Genomic DNA, 22335 nt, shown 5'->3' on the forward strand with positions numbered 1-22335 from the left:
AGGGGAGGACTCTGGCTGAATTTCTGGCAGGAGGAATGAATTTGAGGCTGGGTTTGGCTGGAAGACACTTTGGAGATGTGTGGCGAATGTTTCAGCTCGGTCTTCGTCGCTGCGAGCCCAGCATCCCGAAGAGTTTCTTATTGGGGTGGTCGTTTCAATTGGGGCGCTAAGATTTGGATGGGCCCTCCACAGGGGGTACTTTGTGCTTGTTGGCGAGAGATTCTGGATGTACCTTAGCTGTGCGTTTTCTTCCTGTTGGTGAAGAGCCTGGTTGAGTGATCGGGTTGCTTCCTTAAGGCGTTGTTTTGAAGCTGGTGATCTGCTGTTTTGCCAATCACGACGCGTGCGCCTCTTTTCTCGCACGAGCTGTTCGATTTGCTGATTAGATTTGAAGTGTTTGTTTCGGTCTACATCTTTTCTATGAGGAGTAGAGATTTTAGCTGCCGCAACGAGTACTTCTTCCAGGGCGCTCGTAGTGTAGTCGATGTCCGATTCCATGTTAAATTCCGGGGCGAGTTCTATGTGGGCACTCACGTACTTTTTGTATTTTAGCAAGTTCGTTTTTGGCGTCGTCAGGCTGAAGGGGTATTCGGTTATTTCTGGGCTTTGAAGAAGCGTTAGAAGCACAGGCGAGTGGTCTGATGATAAGTCCGAGACTGCTTTGGCACTTATTAGATTGCGAGGTATGTTTTTTGTCACTGCAAAATCAATAAGGTCTGGTAGCTTTCGTGAGTCTGTTGGCCAGTTTGCGGGACTTCCAGGGGAAACGTAGTCCAGTTTATTTTTCACATTTATAATTGCATTGTACAATTGTCTTCCTTTGGGAGTCACTAGACGTGATCCCCAGTGCGTATGTTTGGCGTTGTAGTCTCCTGCGGCTATAAATCGGTCCCCAAGTGAATTGTAGAAGTCCATAAATTGTCCTTCCGAGATTGAGAAACGAGGAGGGCAGTAAACGGCAGCGATTGAAAGGATTCCGTTGCTTGACTGAATTTGTATGGATGTGGCCTGCAAGAAGTTTGTTGCAAACCTTTTGTGAAAGTGGTGTTTAATGCGTTCTCTGATTAGAACTCCAGTTCCGCCGTGGGCTTTCCCATCTGGATGATCTGTGCGGTAGATTGTGTAGCCTCTTATAAGAAAGTTGTATTTGCTTGTAAGATGCGTTTCCACCAGTAGCATAACGTCAATATGGTTTTCGGTTAAGAATTGTGATAATTCTAGTTTATGCCATGAGACACCATTGGCGTTCCACATTGATATTCGTAAAGCCTGCATAGATTATTTAGACTGTTGTGCTACGAGCAGCTGTATCACCATGTTCTGGTTTTGAACAAGCGTTTGCATGGTTGTTTTCATGAATGACATAAGCTCCATCATACTTTGTTGGAGGGTAAGCATCATAGTTTCCATATTGCTGTGTGGCTGTTCTGGGGCCTGTTGAGCGCTTTGAGAGTTAGGCTTAATTGGAATTTCCCTTCCAGATCGTAGAGCATCGGCATAGGAGAAGCCGTTGGTGGTGTTTAGTGGACCAAATGAGGATCTCGCAGCTTTGGCGAAGAAGACGTCTGGCGTAGTTTTTGACGCAATGTTCGCATTCTGTGGATTTTGGTTGCGCGTTGCGGTCGCTTGACGCATGCGACTCTTTAACTCCTTATACACCATACATCCTCTATAGTTTGCTGTATGGCTGCCTCCGCAGTTTCCACATTTCTTCACGGTTCTGTCCTTGTTTGTAGTGCAGCAAGCGGACTTGTGGGCGTCCCCGAAGACTACACAAACAGCCCGAAGTGTGCAGTAAGACCTTGTGTGTCCATACTCTTGACAGTTAGTGCATTGCACTGGACCGTTGCGTTTATGTGGCTCTTCAATAGTGATTTTCCGATGCAAAAGATATTGCAGGTTGTAAATTGGGTGGACTTCGTTCTTCTTCAGCGACCTGCTATCTGGCTCGAGCTCGACCTTTAAGAGGGGTTGTGGCTTTTTATCTTTGTTTAGAATGTTAATAACATTCTTGGCGGCGAAGCCCTTTTCTTTAAGGGCGGTTTTTATTTTCGCCGCGGTAACATCAGGTTCTATTCCCTTTACTACCACTTGTAGGCCCTTACTGCTTTTCAGCTGGTACGTGTAATAGTTTTTCTGTACAGTGTCCAGATATTTCGACACGATTCGGAAGTGCTCTTCAGTCTTTGTTTGCACCTTTGTTTCATGGATGTTCCCTTTGATAAGCGGAACAACATGAAGTTGTCACCGTTCCCGATCAACGACGCAATTTTGTTGACCAGGGCACTCGAGCTTTTTCCCATAATATAGATTGGAGGGGGCTTGGGTTTTTTTGCGGTGTCTTGGGCTGGTTGGTTTTCCTCAGGCTCCGCCAGTAGGGCAAATCTGTTAGTAGTGGATCTGTCCGGTTCTTTATCGATATTCAGGACACGGTTAATTTTTGTTTTGTTGCCTGCCGGATTACTCTGCGGGCTAAGCTTGCGCTTAATTTGGATGTAGCGAAATAGAAAAGATCCGAAAAAATTTAAGTGTTAGCCCTAGCCTACAAAAGCTAAATCCCTTTCTACACGAATCTTCAGAGGCTGGGCTTACCTTTTCGTTGTTGCGGGTTGGGGGGCGACTAGCTAATGCTCCTATATCGTACGATGCCAAGTTTCCAGTATTGTTGACAAAACGCTCTCAATTTGTTCAGAGCTACGTCCGATACTTGCACGAGTCGAATTTTCATGTGGGTCCTCGAGCACTTGTGAGTCTTTTGCGACAGCGCATATGGATCGTAAATGCGCAGGAAGTCTGCAGTCAGACAGTACGGTCATGCATACGCTGCTTTAAATGCAAGCCTCGTCTGATGACTCAAATCATGGGTGATTTACCCTTAGATAGAATTCGTGCTCTCCGCCCATTCTCCATATGTGGTGTTGATTTTTGTGGCCCTATTGATACGACATTGAAAATTCGTGGTAGGCCACCCTATAAGTCCTACATTGCCTTATTTGTTTGTTTTGCGTCCAAGGCAGTTCATTTAGAAGTAGTTTCCGACCTTTCAACTGATTCCTTTTTATTGGCTTTTCAAAGGTTCGTTGGGCGCCGAGGATGTCCGCAGATCGTGCACTGCGACAACGCGACGAACTTCGTCGGAGCGAGTCGCCACTTCGCAGACCTTCGTCGGAGAATCGAGGACGAGGTCGACGCGGTCACTCAATACGCATCAAAAAGCGGATGCGTTTGTGTATTTGTTCATACCGCCGCGGGCTCCGCACATGGACGGACTATGGGAGGCAGGTGTGAAGACTGCAAAACACCTACTCCTACGAGCGGTAGGGAACGCCAGACTGACCGCGGAGGAGCTGCAGATCGTCCTCGTTGGAGTCAAGGCCGTCCTGAACTCACGACCCCTGGGGGCTCTGAGTCAGGACCCAAGCGACGGCGAGGCGCTTACTCCCGGGCACCTGTTGACAGGTGGGCCGCTCATCGCCCCACCAGCACCGCGGACCCCGGACCAGCAGGGTCTAACGTGCTTGCGGCGATGGCGGCTTGTCTCGTCAATCAAGCAAATGTTTTGGCAGCGATGGTCCCGGGAGTACGTCTTGGGCCTACAGGCGCGGTCGAAGTGGCAGCACCAGGGGACGACATCCGGACGGGAGAGCTGGTCCTGATCGCAGAGGATCACCAGCCGCCACAACAGTGGCTCACGGGACGAGTAGGAGCAACACACGCCGGCGCGGACGGAAGGGTCAGGGTCGCCGTCGTCCGAACTAGCTCTGGAGCGGAATATAGGAGAGCGGTCCACAAGCTGGCGCGGCTGCCAGTTAGTTGAAGCCTGATGGAGGCCTTCAACGGGGCCGGTGTAAATTGATCTGTATTTTATGGAAGTCGAAAAATTGTGAATTATAGTTATAGCTGAATTGTATTTGTTAGTTGTTAGTCTGTAAATTTACTCTTAGATAGCTTAGGGCGGAGCGGGAGCGAAAGCTCATATTCGCTCTTGTGCGAATTCGCCCCGCTTCGCCGCAATAGATAAGTTAGGCTTAAGATTAGAGAAAAATGTAATCGAATTTATAACGTTGAAGAGGCAAGACCATTTCTTTCGTTTTCGTTTTCGCCCATTTCTTTAAATATTAAGCAGCCACCTTTCTTTTTTTATTATGTGCAAATTAAATTAATCCCGAAGTTCACTTTTATTTTATTTTTTATTTTTAAAAAACTTTATTTATTATTTCTTATTTGGTTCACAAACTTTATTTAAACGCTTAGGCTAGACGGATTGTATGTGAAAGGCTTGCTCCCGGAATAAGACTGCCAATTTTTAATTGCCAGATAACCAACAAACCTCGGCTTAAGAGAAATAACCCAAAAGGGTACTTGGAGAGAATAAAAAATTGGCCTAAGAGATTATAAGAGAAAGGGACAATTTGCTGATGCAGCAGTTGAGTCATTCGTGAAGAGTGATTCGGACTGGTGACGGCGAGTCGGCTCTAATGTTTATGTCTGGCTTGGGCCATGGAAAATTTTGTGGGAATGTTTACAAGTGGAGCTTGATGTTTAGTCTGGATAATCTTTTGGGGATCATCAGAAACGAGTGGGGGGAAATGAGGAGACAAGATAAGAAATGGCATGACGAAAATTTTGTGGGAATGTTTACATGTGGAGATTGATGTTTAGTCTGGATAATCTTTTGGGGATCATCACAAACGAGTGAGGGGAAATAAGGAGACAAGATAAGAAATGGCATGACGCATTCAGCAGGGGCTACTGCGTTTTGCAAATAATGTTTACATTGCCTTTTTGGTGAGGAAATTTATGAGTTGGTAGACACACCCCCTTCTAAATTGAAGCGTCCCGATTCAAACGATGGTGCAGCCATGGAGTTTATTTGAGCTGTTAATTCTGCTACGAATAAACAGAATAATTTCTGTAAATTCTATTATTTCTTCATGCGGGATTTCTTGATCGGACAAATTACCATATTTGTTTTTAAAATATTGCTAAGCCGTGGTTTAATGGTTTTACAATATTTTCTTAAATTATAAATACATAACCAAATTATATATGTTGAAATTAATGTGATTACAACTAATGTTAGTGGTATTCTGGTTTGTTTAATTTGAATAAAAGGATATAGGGTATTTATGTTATCAAATGATAGTTCCAAATTGTTGGATAATATATTTTGGGATATTTCAAAATTATTATAATTGTGGGCTGAAATGTATTCTAATATTTTATTATCTACGTTTGAATATGATATATTATTAATTATTGTGGTGCCATTGAATGTTATTAAATAAGACCCTATTAGGCAAGTGTCATTTACAATATTATTTCCATTTACTAAAATAGCACCTTCCTGAATTATATCTACTTGTTTATTTTTTTCTCTTATTTTATTACATATTGATTTTTCACCGTTCAATAAGCGAGTGAAACATGATTTTTCTGTGCTAAGAACACAATAATTATTAAATAGTTCTTTTTTGAAATTATTTATTTCATAATAAATGTTGTCGCATTTTGCTACCTGATTACATAACAGTAATTTTCCATCATTATGAGAAATAGCTCTTGCGTAATAAGTATCGCATCTATTTTTATACCCTTGCAGAGGGTATTATAATTTTGTCCAAAAGTGTGCAACGCAGTGAAGGAGACATCTCCGACCCAATGAAGTATATATATTCTTGATCAAGATCACCTCCTGAGTTGATATGAGCATGTCCGTCTGTCTGTCTGTTTCTACGCGAACTAGTCTCTCAGTTTTAAAGCTATCCACTTGAAACTTTGCCCTTCTTTCCTTTGCCCGCAGTATATAAGTCGGAACGACCGGGATCGGACGACTATACATGGAAATGGTATAACTTTGGTATTTTTAGAGTAAGAGAGTTCCAATTTGACATTTTTTTTTTTTTTTTGTAATAGCAGGGTAACGTTTATTTAAAACTGTCCATTAGGGACAACCATTATAATATAGATATAGATAATTAAAGATAATTTTAGATAAGATAATATAGATAATTTTAAATATTAAAATGGTAGAAATAAATTAGGGTAGTAAGGGGAGGTCCAGCGGGTGTGTCCTTTTTAGTCTTCTGGGCTGCTCGCTGTTGTCGAGCAGGGAGCTGGCCAACCGGTTCGGGTGATTATGAAGCCTCTGCATGTAACGTGCGCTGCTCCTTTGTATCTCGTCCTTGACCCAAGGGAAATTGAGAACCTCGTGGATGGTGCGATTGTCATGATAGACGTGGGCCCCAACGGCGATTCGAAGGGCTCTATTTTCGAAAGCTTGTATAGTTCGAACATTCGTCTTGCTCGCACTGCTGCAGAGCTGTATGCCGTACGTCCAGATTGTGCGTATTATTGCCTTGTAAATGAGGAGTTTAGTGGAAGTTCTCAGCTTCGATCTCCTACCCATAAGCCAGTAGAAGGATCGAAGTCTTTGATTAGCCTGTTTCCTCTTCTTAATCAGATGGGGCTTCCAGGTGAGCCTCCTGTCTAGGGTGAATCCCAGGTACTTGGGATTGTCTACCTGTGGGATTGGAGAGCCATTAAGGTTAACTGGAGGGCAGTTGCCTTTGCAGAGAGAAAATGTAGAGGCAGTGGACTTCTCGTTATTGACGGCAATGTTCCATCGCTTTTGCCAGTCGCTGAGCAAGTCAAGCTGCAATTGCATCGTTTCGGCTGCCCCCAATGCGCTATCGGCGGTGGTAAGGAAGGCGGTGTCGTCTGCATAGGTTGCTGCGAGCAGGTCAGGCCTCTGATGAACAGGGAGGTCGGCCGTGTAAGCATTGTACATCAAAGGGCCAAGAACGCTGCCTTGGGGTACACCAGCGTGAGCTTCTCTAATACCGGAGATGGCCTCGCCATATCTTTTTTTTTTTTTTTTTTTGTTTTCAACGTTGCTTTTATTTCTTGAATCTTCTCTTTGCGAGACTAGCAAGAGGTGTATCAAATCTTATATTTTTAACTTAACTAACAGTCATATTGACTGATACGGGGTAAGACGGCCCTAAAAATCGATGGCTGGGTTGGGAGGTCGTTGCGTCTAAGGCGGGATACGCTAGAAACCCGAGTCAATCCCCGAGCGAGAAAATTTGGGTGCGAAGACAGTTTTTCTTCGTATGACTCTTTTTGCTTCTGGATTTCGTCTTTCACTGCGAGGATGCCCTGATCCCGGTGGATGTTTTCGTTGCGAACATACCAAGGTGCCCCTGTGATAGTTCTCAAGATTTTTGATTGTGCGCGCTCTATGATGTCTATGTTGCTGCTGCTCGCGTACCCCACAGCTGGGAGCCATACGTCCAGATTGTCTTTAGGACTGAATTGTACAGTAGTAACTTGTAGTCCAGGCACAGTGGCGATCGTGAGTTTATGATCCAGTGGAGGCTGCTGGCTTTCAGTTTTAGGTGCATCTTTTTGCATTCGATGTGCTTGCGCCAGGTAAGTCGTCTATCAAGGTGAACGCCAAGGTACGTTACGTCGTTAGCTTGAGGGATCTGCATACCGTTTAGTAAAAGCGAAAGGCATGTTTGTCTATTAAGAGTGAACGTTATATGTTTACACTTTTGTCCGTTTATTTTAATGCGCCAGTCGGACAGCCACCTTTCCACTATTGTGAGATGATTAGCCAGTTGGGTTGTTGCCTGCGTTGGGCATCTGGAGCGACGTGTCGATGGTGTAGTCGCCCGAAGTAGCTGCGTTGCATCTCACTGAGAATACCCTATTGTAGAGGTATGATTCCAGTAGCTTGTGGGTGTATGTTGGTAAATACGTCTTAATTTTGTGCATGAGTCCGATGAGCCAAACTCGGTCGAAAGCTTGAGATACGTCGAGGAAAATAGCGCTGCAGTATTCTCGCTGTTCGAAGGCTGAGCGTATTTCGGATGGTTGTTCGATGGTTCCATGGTTTCTTCGAAAGCCAAATTGGTGTGCCGGGATAATATTGCAAGCTTCCAGATGTGGTATTATGCGAGTTAACAAGCATTTTTCAAACAATTTAGACAAACAAGATAGAAGGCTTATTGGTCTGTATGATGACGGAATTGTGTGGTCTTTTACTGGCTTCGGTATCATTATAATGATGGATTTCTTCCACTTTTTTGGGAAATAGCCAAGATTAATGATTCCATTAAATAGTATGCAGACGACCTCTATAGCGCATTTTGGAAGTTTGATCAGCATCTTTGGGGTCAATAGGTCACCAATAGGGGGGTCAATAGGGAGCCTTTTTTGGTTTTAGCCCTCTTATGACTTTTTTGATTTTGTTCGGCCGGAATGAAGGTGCGGCTGGCTGAGGGGAGGACTCTGGCTGAATTTCTGGCAGGAGGAATGAATTTGAGGCTGGGTTTGGCTGGAAGACACTTTGGAGATGTGTGGCGAATGTTTCAGCTCGGTCTTCGTCGCTGCGAGCCCAGCATCCCGAAGAGTTTCTTATTGGGGTGGTCGTTTCAATTGGGGCGCTAAGATTTGGATGGGCCCTCCACAGGGGGTACTTTGTGCTTGTTGGCGAGAGATTCTGGATGTACCTTAGCTGTGCGTTTTCTTCCTGTTGGTGAAGAGCCTGGTCGAGTGATCGGGTTGCTTCCTTAAGGCGTTGTTTTGAAGCTGGTGATCTGCTGTTTTGCCAATCACGACGCGTGCGCCTCTTTTCTCGCACGAGCTGTTCGATTTGCTGATTAGATTTGAAGTGTTTGTTTCGGTCTACATCTTTTCTATGAGGAGTAGAGATTTTAGCTGCCGCAACGAGTACTTCTTCCAGGGCGCTCGTAGTGTAGTCGATGTCCGATTCCATGTTAAATTCCGGGGCGAGTTCTATGTGGGCACTCACGTACTTTTTGTATTTTAGCAAGTTCGTTTTTGGCGTCGTCAGGCTGAAGGGGTATTCGGTTATTTCTGGGCTTTGAAGAAGCGTTAGAAGCACAGGCGAGTGGTCTGATGATAAGTCCGAGACTGCTTTGGCACTTATTAGATTGCGAGGTATGTTTTTTGTCACTGCAAAATCAATAAGGTCTGGTAGCTTTCGTGAGTCTGTTGGCCAGTTTGCGGGACTTCCAGGGGAAACGTAGTCCAGTTTATTTTTCACATTTATAATTGCATTGTACAATTGTCTTCCTTTGGGAGTCACTAGACGTGATCCCCAGTGCGTATGTTTGGCGTTGTAGTCTCCTGCGGCTATAAATCGGTCCCCAAGTGAATTGTAGAAGTCCATAAATTGTCCTTCCGAGATTGAGAAACGAGGAGGGCAGTAAACGGCAGCGATTGAAAGGATTCCGTTGCTTGACTGAATTTGTATGGATGTGGCCTGCAAGAAGTTTGTTGCAAACCTTTTGTGAAAGTGGTGTTTAATGCGTTCTCTGATTAGAACTCCAGTTCCGCCGTGGGCTTTCCCATCTGGATGATCTGTGCGGTAGATTGTGTAGCCTCTTATAAGAAAGTTGTATTTGCTTGTAAGATGCGTTTCCACCAGTAGCATAACGTCAATATGGTTTTCGGTTAAGAATTGTGATAATTCTAGTTTATGCCATGAGACACCATTGGCGTTCCACATTGATATTCGTAAAGCCTGCATAGATTATTTAGACTGTTGTGCTACGAGCAGCTGTATCACCATGTTCTGGTTTTGAACAAGCGTTTGCATGGTTGTTTTCATGAATGACATAAGCTCCATCATACTTTGTTGGAGGGTAAGCATCATAGTTTCCATATTGCTGTGTGGCTGTTCTGGGGCCTGTTGAGCGCTTTGAGAGTTAGGCTTAATTGGAATTTCCCTTCCAGATCGTAGAGCATCGGCATAGGAGAAGCCGTTGGTGGTGTTTAGTGGACCAAATGAGGATCTCGCAGCTTTGGCGAAGAAGACGTCTGGCGTAGTTTTTGACGCAATGTTCGCATTCTGTGGATTTTGGTTGCGCGTTGCGGTTGCTTGACGCATGCGACTCTTTAACTCCTTATACACCATACATCCTCTATAGTTTGCTGTATGGCTGCCTCCGCAGTTTCCACATTTCTTCACGGTTCTGTCCTTGTTTGTAGTGCAGCAAGCGGACTTGTGGGCGTCCCCGAAGACTACACAAACAGCCCGAAGTGTGCAGTAAGACCTTGTGTGTCCATACTCTTGACAGTTAGTGCATTGCACTGGACCGTTGCGTTTATGTGGCTCTTCAATAGTGATTTTCCGATGCAAAAGATATTGCAGGTTGTAAATTGGGTGGACTTCGTTCTTCTTCAGCGACCTGCTATCTGGCTCGAGCTCGACCTTTAAGAGGGGTTGTGGCTTTTTATCTTTGTTTAGAATGTTAATAACATTCTTGGCGGCGAAGCCCTTTTCTTTAAGGGCGGTTTTTATTTTCGCCGCGGTAACATCAGGTTCTATTCCCTTTACTACCACTTGTAGGCCCTTACTGCTTTTCAGCTGGTACGTGTAATAGTTTTTCTGTACAGTGTCCAGATATTTCGACACGATTCGGAAGTGCTCTTCAGTCTTTGTTTGCACCTTTGTTTCATGGATGTTCCCTTTGATAAGCGGAACAACATGAAGTTGTCACCGTTCCCGATCAACGACGCAATTTTGTTGACCAGGGCACTCGAGCTTTTTCCCATAATATAGATTGGAGGGGGCTTGGGTTTTTTTGCGGTGTCTTGGGCTGGTTGGTTTTCCTCAGGCTCCGCCAGTAGGGCAAATCTGTTAGTAGTGGATCTGTCCGGTTCTTTATCGATATTCAGGACACGGTTAATTTTTGTTTTGTTGCCTGCCGGATTACTCTGTGGGCTAAGCTTGCGCTTAATTTGGATGTAGCGATCCATTCCAGTCTGTGTGGCCGTTACCGCTTTGGCACTTTCCGAGGTTGTTGTTTTTGTACTCGCTGTAGTCGTTGACGTCGCGGTACTTTGAGTTGCAGAGGTTTTCTCTGTTGTTGCAGAAGTTGTAGCGCTGCTAGTTGTTGGTGCGAAATTTGTTTCCGATATTGGAGGGGGGGTTTTACACTGCGAACTCCATGACGCGGGAGTCGGAGTGAGCAGTGCGGGTGAGCAAGACCGTGCCCTTTGGGTTTCAACGGTCAGTAAAGCCGGGTTGCTTATAATCGCCGATTTTTCCACTTCGGTATCGCGGGTTGAAAAGTAAGAGTAGAAGCCGTTTCTTTGGTTCACTGAACTTCTACGCTCGTTCTTTTGATCGTTGCTCAATGAGCTCATTGCGTGGCTCTTATTTTTTTTTGAACAATGCGCTAGTTTTGGTTTAGCACATCGCAACTGTTATAAAAAGCTTGTCTGTCGCTTTTAGTAAATTGTAGTTCAGCGTCTTTTCGCTTATATTGGGTTATCCCAGTTTTTATACCCTTGCAGAGGGTATTATAATTTTGGTCAAAAGTGTGCAACGCAGTGAAGGAGACATCTCCGACCCTATAAAGTATATATATTCTTAGTCAGGATCACCTCCTGAGTTGATATGAGCATGTCCGTCTGTCCGTCTGTCTGTCTGTCCGTCTGTCTGTTTCTACGCAAACTAGTCTCTCAGTTTTAAAGCTATCGACTTGAAACTTTGCACACACCCTTCTTTCCTTTGCACGCAGTATATATGTCGGAACGGCCCGGATCGGCCGACTATATCCTATAGCTGCCATATAACTGATTGATCGGAAATGGTATAACTTCGGTGTTTTTAGAGTTAGAGAGTTCAAATTTTACATGAGCGCTATTTTTGGCAAAAAAATACAATACAACATGCCAAATTTCGTAAGGATCGGACGACTATATCCTCTAGCTGCCATATAACTGAACGATCGGAAATGACCCATCTTTCGTGTTTTTGAAGAAAGAAAGCTGGAACTTGGTACATATTATATTTTTGGTCAGTTTATCCGACCTACTGAATTTCATAACGATCGGCCGACTATATCTTATAGCTGTCATATAACTGAACGATTGGAAATGGTTTTTGGTAGAAATACCAACTTTGGTATGTTTGAAGATAGAAGTTTGGGAGTTTTTTTTAGAGTTTGTATTGTAATAAGTTGGATTATATATTCATATTCCCATAAGGAGCGGCCAACTATATCCGATGTTTGCGATATATATCCGGTTTTAGCTGCAAGGGTATATACACTTCGGCTCCGCCCGAAGTTAGCTTTCCTTTCTTGTTTTTTTTGATTAGCTGTATGGTGCAGTTTTCCCGGAGCTCGGACATCGCCACATCTAATAGCAAATTTACGGTTTTCCAAGAACGACTTTAGGAACTGGAAGTATGGTCGGGGTAGGCCAGTCTTTAATTTATATAGAAGACCGGGATGCCAGACGCGGTCAAACGCCTGCTTCACGTCCAGCATGACGGCCATGCAGTACTTCTTGGTTTCAAACGCGTCCAGGATGCACTGCACTACCCGATGGCACTGCTCTGGCGTACCGTGTGGTACCTTCAGGTGGCGAAGCCAAACTGGTGGTCAGGGATCAGTCCGGCTTCGTCAAATACTGGCAGTGCTCATTTTGTATGGCTTCGATTTTAACTGGGTCTGTTTTGATTGCATTATAAGAGACTACGTATCCAAGCATGTTGGTTTCTTGCGAAAAGAATTTGGATTTTTCTAAAGAAATTTTTATATTTTCTTCTAAAAGGATATTTATTATTCTAATTAAATCATTAAAATGTTCTTCTACTGAATTTAAGAAAATTATTATATCGTCCATATAGACGTGGCAAGTTTTTCCAACTTGATCTCGTAAAATGTCATCCATTGCTCGTTGGAAGATTCTTGGAGCGTTTGTCAAGCCAAAAGGCGTTCTCAAAAATTCGTATTTACCGTTATTTATAGAAAAAGATGTTTTTTGAATGTCGGATTCACTCATTAATATTTGATGAAAACCGGATTCCAAGTCAATTGTAGAAAATTTTGCTAGATTTGTAGATTTTGCTTTTCCCAGATTAGCTAATATAACAGATGGATCCTGCATAAGGTATCTATCGGGAATTGTGTTTTCATTTAATTTTTTAAAATCAATGACAAGTCTTAGTTTTGGACTGCCATCTTCATTGTATCCTTTTTTCGGAACTACAAGAACTGGAGAATTATACGGACTCCTGCTAGGTTGTATGATTTTTTCGGACAACATTCTTTTAATTTCTTTATTAACAAATTTTGCTACGGATTGGGCATATGGGTATTATTTTCCAAATATGGGTCTCCATATATAATATCAGTGCGGAAAGGAATTTGCATATTTATTTTAGAGTGATCATCTTTGATATGGTTTATTATGATATTTCTTAATTCTTCCATATCATTTTCTGATTTCAATTTTATGTTGTTTAGGCAATGTTTTTTACTTTTTTAGTTTCCTGAAGTAGATTGTGAGGTTATTGACCTTAGATCCTCATTTTTGGATTGGAAGGATTTTATTGAACTAAAATCCTTTGAATGCTCTGATTCGGAGCTGTAGTCCTAGTCGCTTGTTTCGACACAGGATTAATTTGATTTAACTTGTTTTAACTGCTTAAAACATTTGTTTATTAAGAATTCGTTCAGAGGGTGAAAACATTTTTCCTCGGTGTGGCATAGATTTTCTTTACACACTTTATTGTGAAAAAGTAATTTTTCCTCTTTCCCGTGATATTGTATAACTCCCTTTTTGGTGTCGATTATAGCACCAATTTTTTTAAGTAGATTATAACCGACTAACAAGTCAGTTTCTAAATCCTCGATTTCACAAAAGATATGTTTAATATTGAAAATTTTTATCATGTGATAATATTCTATTATCGAATATCCCTTTACTGATGAAACCCTTTTATAAATAGGGAGTTCATTTTTATTTAAATATTTTTAATGTAACAAGTGGTTGCGACTGTATCAATTAGTACTTTAAAATTTGTATTTTCTTTTTTGTCAAATCGTATTAAGTAAGGTAATCTTACTCTAGCTCTTCCCCTAAAAAATGGTCCTCCTGAATATTATTAATTTTCATGGTTTTATTTTGTGGTTGATTTTCTGTACTCTCAAGCTCTCGCTTTACTGGAAAATGACTTGGGCTAGCTGAAGGACGGCTATAATTATGTTGATAGTAGTTTGGTCAACCTGAATACGGACGATCTTGGTTTTGGTTTGTGCTAAACTTTGGGTATATCCCTGAAGATAATTATTAGATTGCCCTCTTGGTCGGCTTACGAACTGTATGGAAGGATCGACTTCCATTGGTTCTGGGGTTTATTCTGGTCGAAATTAGTCTGTTGGGGCCAACTTTGGTTTTGGCCGTTTCTCCGTTTAGATTCTTTACTCTCCGTTTCTTTACCATATGTCATTATGGTCTTATTGATCAGTAGGGTCATCTTTTTTTTTACCTCGTTATAGAACTCCGTAATAGACAATTTACCCTGTCTAAGAATACTTAGTTCAGCTTTTAGAGCGTGGATTGGTCTTCTATCACTATAGATAAAATCCAATCTAGACAAAATTGTATTTAAATTAAGAACTGTTCCATGGTTGGTCAGGGCCGCTCCCATTATTTTGTTACGAAGTATGGTTAACGCTATAAAATATTGCTCACTGTTTATTTTATATAAACTCATTGCTGTCTCTGCAGCCTTCCTCCAGCCTACATACTGAGTTTGCTCCCCGTTAAATTTTGGCAGAGCTTTAATAACTTCCAATGTTGTATCACAACTTATATTTGGATCAATTGTCTGAATTTTATAATCTACAACCGTTTTTTCCTTACTTTCTACTTTTGCCGATAATTCATTAATTTTTGTAGTCAATTCATTTATCTGGACGTTTATGAATCTATTTATTAATTCTGTTGTAATTGAACTGTATCCAATTCCACTACCTAACATGTTTGGTCCACCACCGGTTGCCATGTTTAATTTTTGAAAATTATTTATTATATCTTCCAGATTGTTTAATCGTTAAGTAATTAATTTTTTTAAAGATTTGACTTAATTTTATAAAATTTTTTGTTAGTATTTTTTAAATGTAATGTAAATTTAATGTGTAACTAACGATAAGTTTTTCTTTAATTTCTCACGATGATGTTGTATCCTTTCCTCCTTAGTTAGATGTCCTGTTTGGTTTCTTCCTTCCTGCTATCTGTATCCTTTTCTCCTTGGTAAGATGTTCTGTTGGATTTCTTCCTTCTTTCTTTCATTGGATTAATTAATCAGCTTTTGTATTTAATTGAATTTACTTATTTTTTTATACCCTTGCAGAGGGTATTATAATTTTGGTCAAAAGTGTGCAACGCAGTGAAGGAGACATATCCGACCCTATAAAGTATATATATTCTTGATCAGGATCACCTCCTGAGTTGATATGAGCATGTCCGTCTGTCCGTCTGTCCGTCTGTCTGTCCGTCTGTCTGTCCGTCTGTCTGTCCGTCTGTCTGTTTCTACGCAAACTAGTCTCTCAGTTTTAAAGCTATCGTCTTGAAACTTTGCACACACCCTTCTTTCCTTTGCACGCAGTATATAAGTCGGAACGGCCCGGATCGGCAGACTATATCCTATAGCTGCCATATAACTGATTGATCGGAAAAGGTATAACTTTGGTGTTTCTAGAGTTAGAGATTTGACATGAGATTTGACATGAGAGCTATTTTTGGCAAAATAATACGACATGCCAAATTTCATAAGGATCGGCCGACTATATCCTATAGCTGCCATATAACTGAACGATCGGAAATGACCCAACTTTCGTGTTTTTGAAGATAGAAAGCTGAAACTTAATACAGATTCTATTTTTGGTCAGTTGATCCAACCTACCAAATTTCATTAGGATCGGCCGACTATATCCTATAGCTGCCATATAACTGAACGATCGGAAATGGTATTTGGTAGAAATATCAACTTTCTTATTTTTGAAGATAGAAGTTTGGGACTTTTTTTAGATTTTGTATTTTAGTTAATTGGTTTTATTATGATGTAATCATAAGGATCGGCCAACTATATCCGATGTTTGTGATATATATCCGGATTTAACTGCAAGGGTACATAAACTTCGGCTCCGTCCGAAGTTAGCTTTCCCTTCTTGTTTTAATTAATTATTTTTGAGAATCACCTTTATTTGCATGGCCCCACGTTGGGCGCCAATTAAATTAATCCCGAAGTTCACTTTTTAAAAAAATAATTTTTAATTTTTTATTTTTAAAAAACTTTATTTATTATTTCTTATTTGGTTCACAAACTTTATTTAAACGCTTAGGCTAGACGGATTGTATGTGAAAGGCTTGCTCCCGGAATAAGACTGCCAATTTTTAATTGCCAGATAACCAACAAACCTCGGCTTAAGAGAAGTAACCCAAAAGGGTACTTGGAGAGAATAAAAAATTGCCCTAAGAGATTATAAGAGAAAGGGACAATTTGCTGATGCAGCAGTTGAGTCATTCGTGAAGAGTGATAAGATCGGAAGATCGATCCAATTCGGACTGGTGACGGCGAGTCGGCTCTAATGTTTATGTCTGGCTTGGGCCATGGAAAATTGTGTGGGAATGTTTACAAGTGGAGCTTGATGTTTAGTCTGGATAATCTTTTGGGGATCATCAAAAACGAGTGGGGGGAAATGAGGAGACAAGATAAGAAATGGCATGACGCAAATTTTGTGGGAATGTTTACATGTGGAGATTGATGTTTAGTCTGGATAATCTTTTGGGGATCATCACAAAGGAGTGAGGGGAAATAAGGAGACACGATAAGAAATGGCATGACGCATTCAGCAGGGGCTACTGCGTTTTGCAAATAATGTTTACATTGCCTTTTTGGTGAGGCAATTTATGAGTTGGTTAACATGCACACGTAAAAGATAATTTAAACGTGTCTTAATTGCAGGGGATTGTCCGCTATGTCAGAAGATCCATCTGTCAGTGGCACTTACTTCGGGGCACTTCCTAACAGGCGGCACCCTGATCGTGAAAATCGTGTAACGAACTTTTATCTTGCCTTTTTTGATCGTTATAAATGCCGCGGCTAGTTTGTGGGCTTGTTACACGGAATTTATAGTTCAATGTTATTGCAAAAGTCCAGAAATGATGAAATTAGCTAAAATTCTAAAAGCCTTTGGTTGTTTACAAATAAATTGCAGCTCCCGACGGACTCCGCTCCGGATCTTCACTGCTTCTTCTTGACTTCCGCTAGGTTCTCGTCTGGCCGTCACTCACCAGTCGCCGTTCTGAGTTGGTCGCCAAGAAGCACTTCTCCCGTTATTGTTGTTGCTGGTCGTGCTCCGCTACTGCTCTCTCGCCACTCTTGGCTTGACTCATTGACCCAGCCGCGTTGCCCCTCCAAGGACCCTTATGTTCCACGTCGATTCTCCCTTATCGGGCTTGCTAAAAACGACTGCGCTGCCGCTCCGAGAACTGTAACGTTCCACGTTGCTGCTTTCCCAAGTCGTTTCCGGAAGATTTATTCTCTTCATAATCGAATCCACAATCCAAAAATACTTCAACTCCATAGTAAATCGGTGGTTTCGTCTTAAGGCTCTCAGCAGAAATTTTGCCTTAGCTGGCATAAAGAAGAGTACACTAAGAAAATTCAGAAACATCTGTAATGACAGCTTCTTATGCCAATCTTAGGTTAGGTGACACGGTGGTCGTGAAGGAGGACAAACAAATGACTTTTAGAACGCAATAAACAAAAAAATAAATAAAATAAAAAAGAGGACAAAAAAATTAAGGCAGGGTCAGAGTAAAGGATGTGTGCACCATGAGAGGGCACCTTCGGAGATTCTTAACTAAACATGTTCCTATTTCCATTTATTCTTATGCGCACAATGAATCACCTCATGCTTATCACATCATCCACATCGTGCATTCCAGGAACCGCTGAAGCAAAATAACCCAGAACCGGAGTCCTACCGGTGCCACGGAAACCCTCCGGAAGTGCTGATGGTTCCCGCACTTGGCTCCAATCAAGCGGCTGCGGGGAGAGCTGCTTAGCCGATGATCACACCGGCGACTCATGTCGGAGCAAGGGCAGTTGTCACACTGGTGGGCACACTGTTCCATTTAACGAGCAACCGAAGGACCCCCAGGACTCACAATGGCACACGATTCCCGAATGGGGTGTCTGCTGTCTGTGAATTGCAGCTAGCTGCAATGATGTGTAGGCATATGCGGTATTTTCGCCTGCGGGAGGGCATGTTCGCATCCAAGCGTTTCAATGTGTAATAAAAAATGCTCGAGTTCCGTGATTATCAGTTCCAAATACCAAAATTCCGTACTTCCTGCCGCTTTCATATATTTTTCATATATTCATTCTGTTTCATAGTTGAAATAAACGGACGTAAGTTCACTGAAATCAAAAATAACTCTCTTTTCTTGATCAAACTATTGAATCCCCAAGCAGTATTCGCAACGTCCCTAAGCATCGTCCCGCAGTGTAAAAAGCATGGGTCCAAGATGACTTCCTTTAGGCACAAAGATGAATCGCGAACTAGTCGCAATAACATCTTTAAAAAAAACTGGTTGGAGGTTTCCAGTTAAACCCCCTTAAAATTCAAGTAAGAAGATATGTTAAAAGTCATAAAAGAGTGAGTTCCCTGAAAGGAAGTAAAAAGTATAGCAATTACTTAGTTTTGTGTAAATCAAGGAAAAGATTTGGGGATAAGGAAAGCTTCCTCCACATTAAGGGACAAGTTTTCAGGGGCCGTCCGATCACAAGCAGTGCTGCTATAGAGAATGAAACGCAAAATTTCAGATTTCTCGAGAAACATTTGGGGAACGGTGACCACTTTTATGTTGTCCCGCTTATGAAAGGAAACATCCATAAAACAAAGGTGCAAGCCAAGACTGAAGAGCAATTCCGAATCGTGTCTAAATATCTGGACAATGTTCATAAAAACTATTACACGGGCCAGCTGAAAAGCAGTAAGCCAGCTGGCCTACAAGTTATAGTCATTGGAATCGTACCCGATGTCACCGCCGCAGAAATAAAAGCTGCCCTGCATACAGAAAACTATAGAGGATGTATGGTGTACAAGGAGTTGAAGAGTCGCAACGCGCAACGAAAATCCACAGAATGTGTATATTGCGTCAAAAACTACGACAGACGTCATCTTCGCTAAAGCGAGGTCCTCATTCGGTCCCCTAAACACTACCAACGGCTTCTCCTATACCGATGCTCTACGATCTGGAATGGAAATTCCAGTTCAGCCTAATTCATAAAACGCTCAGCAGGCCCAAGAACAGCCACATAGCAAAACGGAAACTATGATGTCATTCATGAAAACGACCATGCAATCACTTATTCAAAAGCAGAACATGGTGATACAGCTGTTCGTAGCACAACAGTCTAAATAATCTATGCAGGCTTTACGAATATCAATGTAGAACGCCAATGGTGTCTCACGGCATAAACTAGAATTGTCACAATTCTTGACCGAAAACCATATTGAGTTTATGCTACTGGTGGAAACACATCTTACAAGCAAATAAAACTTTCAAATCAGATGCTATACAATCTACCGCACAGATCATCCAGATGGGAAAACCCACGGCGGAACTGGAGTTCTAATCAAAGAACGCTTCAAACACCATTTTCACAAAAGGTTTGCAACAAACTTCTTGCAGGCCACATCGATACAAATTCAGTCAAGCAACGAAATTCTTTCAATCGCTGCCGTTTACTGCCCTCCTCGTTTCTCAATCTCGGAAGGACAATTTATGGACAATTCACTTGGGGATCGTTTTATAGCCGCAGGAGACTACAACGCCACAAGTAGTAAAAGATTTTGTAAGCTTAGAAATAAGTCACTTGCTTGACGAAGGCATTATTAGACCCAGTAAAAGACCTTTTATCTTATCCAATCCACAGTGGTCGAGTTTGTATGGAACCGCGCCATAAATAGATGTAGAAAAATAAAATAAATAAATAAATAAATACTTGTAGATGTGCTATCGCTATGAAACTTTCACCAAAAATCTAGAAAAATATTATAAATATATGATAAAAAAATCCTATAGCTTCCATAAGAACGATTGCATCAGTGATGGCGCTTTCATGAGAGAGCAGAAATATTTTACTATTTCTACTGTAAGTTATTTACAAACATAATACTAAATTAAAAAATATTGGAGTTAGTGCTTAACTCCAACCTCCTCAAAAAAGGTATGACACCAAAAAAATAGTTTAATATACATATTTAAGAAGAATACGAACCATATTACAAAATCATGTACATAAATTGTAAATTGTTTCATTTAATAAAGAAATGGTGATTTTGGATATAAGTAATTTTTCTTTTCCCACTAATAAATGGGTCAGAGGTTAAAAGCAACTATTTGAGGCGATTCGTGAAATTTTGCGCGTATGTTGCAATCGGAATTTTTTAATATCTTTAATTTTCGCCCCAGCGGCTTCTTTAGAAAGCTCTCCAATCGATAAAGAAGAATTTTTTATAATATCTGGAGCATGAAGTAAAATTTTATGAACCGATGTGGGGAGTTAAAACCAGGGATAGTTATCAATCAGCTGCTTTTCGGTTTTTAGAGCATAGCCGCCAAATTTTGATGAATTTATTTTGTAGCCCAAAGCTAGCGTTTGCAACAAAGTTGCGACTCTAATTATTAAATTCTTATCAATTCAATTCAATTTGACATACTTTTGCGTCCAATGAATATTGGAATAAAAATCGAATATACGCATGAAGCTGTGACAGTCCAAACTCAAATCGCTCCTCATGAAAAAGGGATTGCTCCTTTTTTAAAAAAAAAATTCTAGTTTGTTCATTTCTGTTAGCTTGGCATTACATATGAAGCATTTTGGGGATGTTGTTTCACTTAATGCATTACCAACTTTACCATCAACCATGGTAAGTTGCAAAGAATGTTCAATATTAATTTTTTAACATTTTTATAATCTTTAGCGAGTGGTGTGGTATATTTGGAGTCGAATAAATAATTTGTATAATTTCAATTCCAAGCATAGCTCAGCTCTGCTTCTTCACCGGCTTATCTCTATTTCTGCATTTTTCTTTTGCACTCTCAAAAGCTCCCGCTTTTGTCTTCCTGTTTGGCACAGTGGTTCAAGATATAGTGTTTTTTAACTTTTTATATATTAATTTTGTTTTATTTATTAAAAAATATGGAATTGAAACTTGTCTGCGCTATTAAGTCTTGTAACAAGACAATTTCCACATCCCAGCCTACCATCCATTGCTGGCTATGTGAAAACGTCGTACACGCCAAGTGTGCCGGGTTCACTGCCTCAGTTTCGGATGCCATTTCCCGTAGGTCTGGTATACACTATTGTTGTGAAAATTGTCGTGCTGTCCAAGGTGAAATGAGGTCGTTCATGAGGCAGACCCAAAATGGATTTAAAGAGTTGATCACTGGTTTTTGCAGGCCACCCCAAGGCACCCACAGGTCCTAGTAAATGAAACCCCCGTCAGGGTCATCAAAAAGGGTATTCACCCTTACAGGTGATTCCTCCATTGAAACATATATTTGTTTCTCGGCTTGCCCCTGATACTTCAGAGATTGATATCTCGGCTTATATCAAAGCCAAAACAAAAGCCGATACAAAGGTGGAAGACATAACTAAATTTAAATATAATTATACATGGCGCACGTCTTCTTTTAAGATTCGTGTGCCCGCGCTGATGTTCAAGACGATTTGTTCTTCCAGTTTTTGGCCAGAGAATCTTTTCGTCCAAGAACGTCAGCCTAGTTCCGTAAAAAAGTTATAAAACCAGTGGGAGTGAGACTTTCCAATATCGGAACCACTGACCAACCTTCTACCTTTTCTTTGTCCACTAACCTAAAAAACCAGTATCGTTCTAACACTTACCTATCAGAACACTAGGAGCTCCGTAGCAAACTCCCTAAACTATATTCTGATAGTTCTTCCTTTGCATCCCATATTATAGCCTTTACAGAAGCTTGGTTAAAGCCGGAGATCTTTAGCTCCGAAGTTTTTCCAAGTAAGTACACCACTTTTAGACGGGATTGACCTCAGCGAAAGGGGGGGGGTGGAGTCCTCATTTCGGTAGACTCTACTCTTGCTTCTGAAGAGGTGACATAGAATTTGGTCACAACATTTTGGTCACATAGAATTTATTTGCGTTAAAATCACTCTGTCCGTAAATTCTTTATACATTACATGTTCGTATATACCGCCTTCGTCCGAACCGCCCACATATTGGCAGCATTTGTCCGCTATTCGGTACGTTTTTAATCTTATGACTGATCGTGACCAGCTCTTAGCGGTGGGCGATTTTAATATCCCAGAATTAAAGTGGTCCAACGTCGATAACTCACCATCTTTGTCACTTATCACTCACCATGACTTCACCGCGGCCATGTTTGACATGTCCCTAGGTCAGATTAACCATGTTAGAAATTCGCTAGGTCGGCTCTTAGACTTAT

At 41.5% G+C, this 22335-nt stretch overlaps 1 protein-coding gene across 6 annotated transcripts in view; it reads left to right on the forward strand.

The window, feature by feature from the left end:
- The window catches only part of Pur-alpha (Purine-rich binding protein-alpha), a 368289-nt gene that overhangs the window by 65684 nt on the left and 280270 nt on the right, over positions 1-22335 (forward strand). Inside the window, exon 1 of one of the 6 annotated variants that reach the window (XM_070282333.1) lies at positions 15072-15087. The exons of the other annotated variants lie outside the window; for them this stretch is intronic. The gene's annotated coding sequence lies outside the window, so the exon portion shown is untranslated. Of the gene's footprint in view, positions 1-15071; positions 15088-22335 lie in introns of those variants that run through there. 6 annotated transcript variants of the gene reach the window in all.

Source organism: Drosophila bipectinata, chromosome 4, assembly GCF_030179905.1.
Source record: "Drosophila bipectinata strain 14024-0381.07 chromosome 4, DbipHiC1v2, whole genome shotgun sequence".
In the NCBI taxonomy this organism is placed as follows: domain Eukaryota; kingdom Metazoa; phylum Arthropoda; class Insecta; order Diptera; family Drosophilidae; genus Drosophila; species Drosophila bipectinata.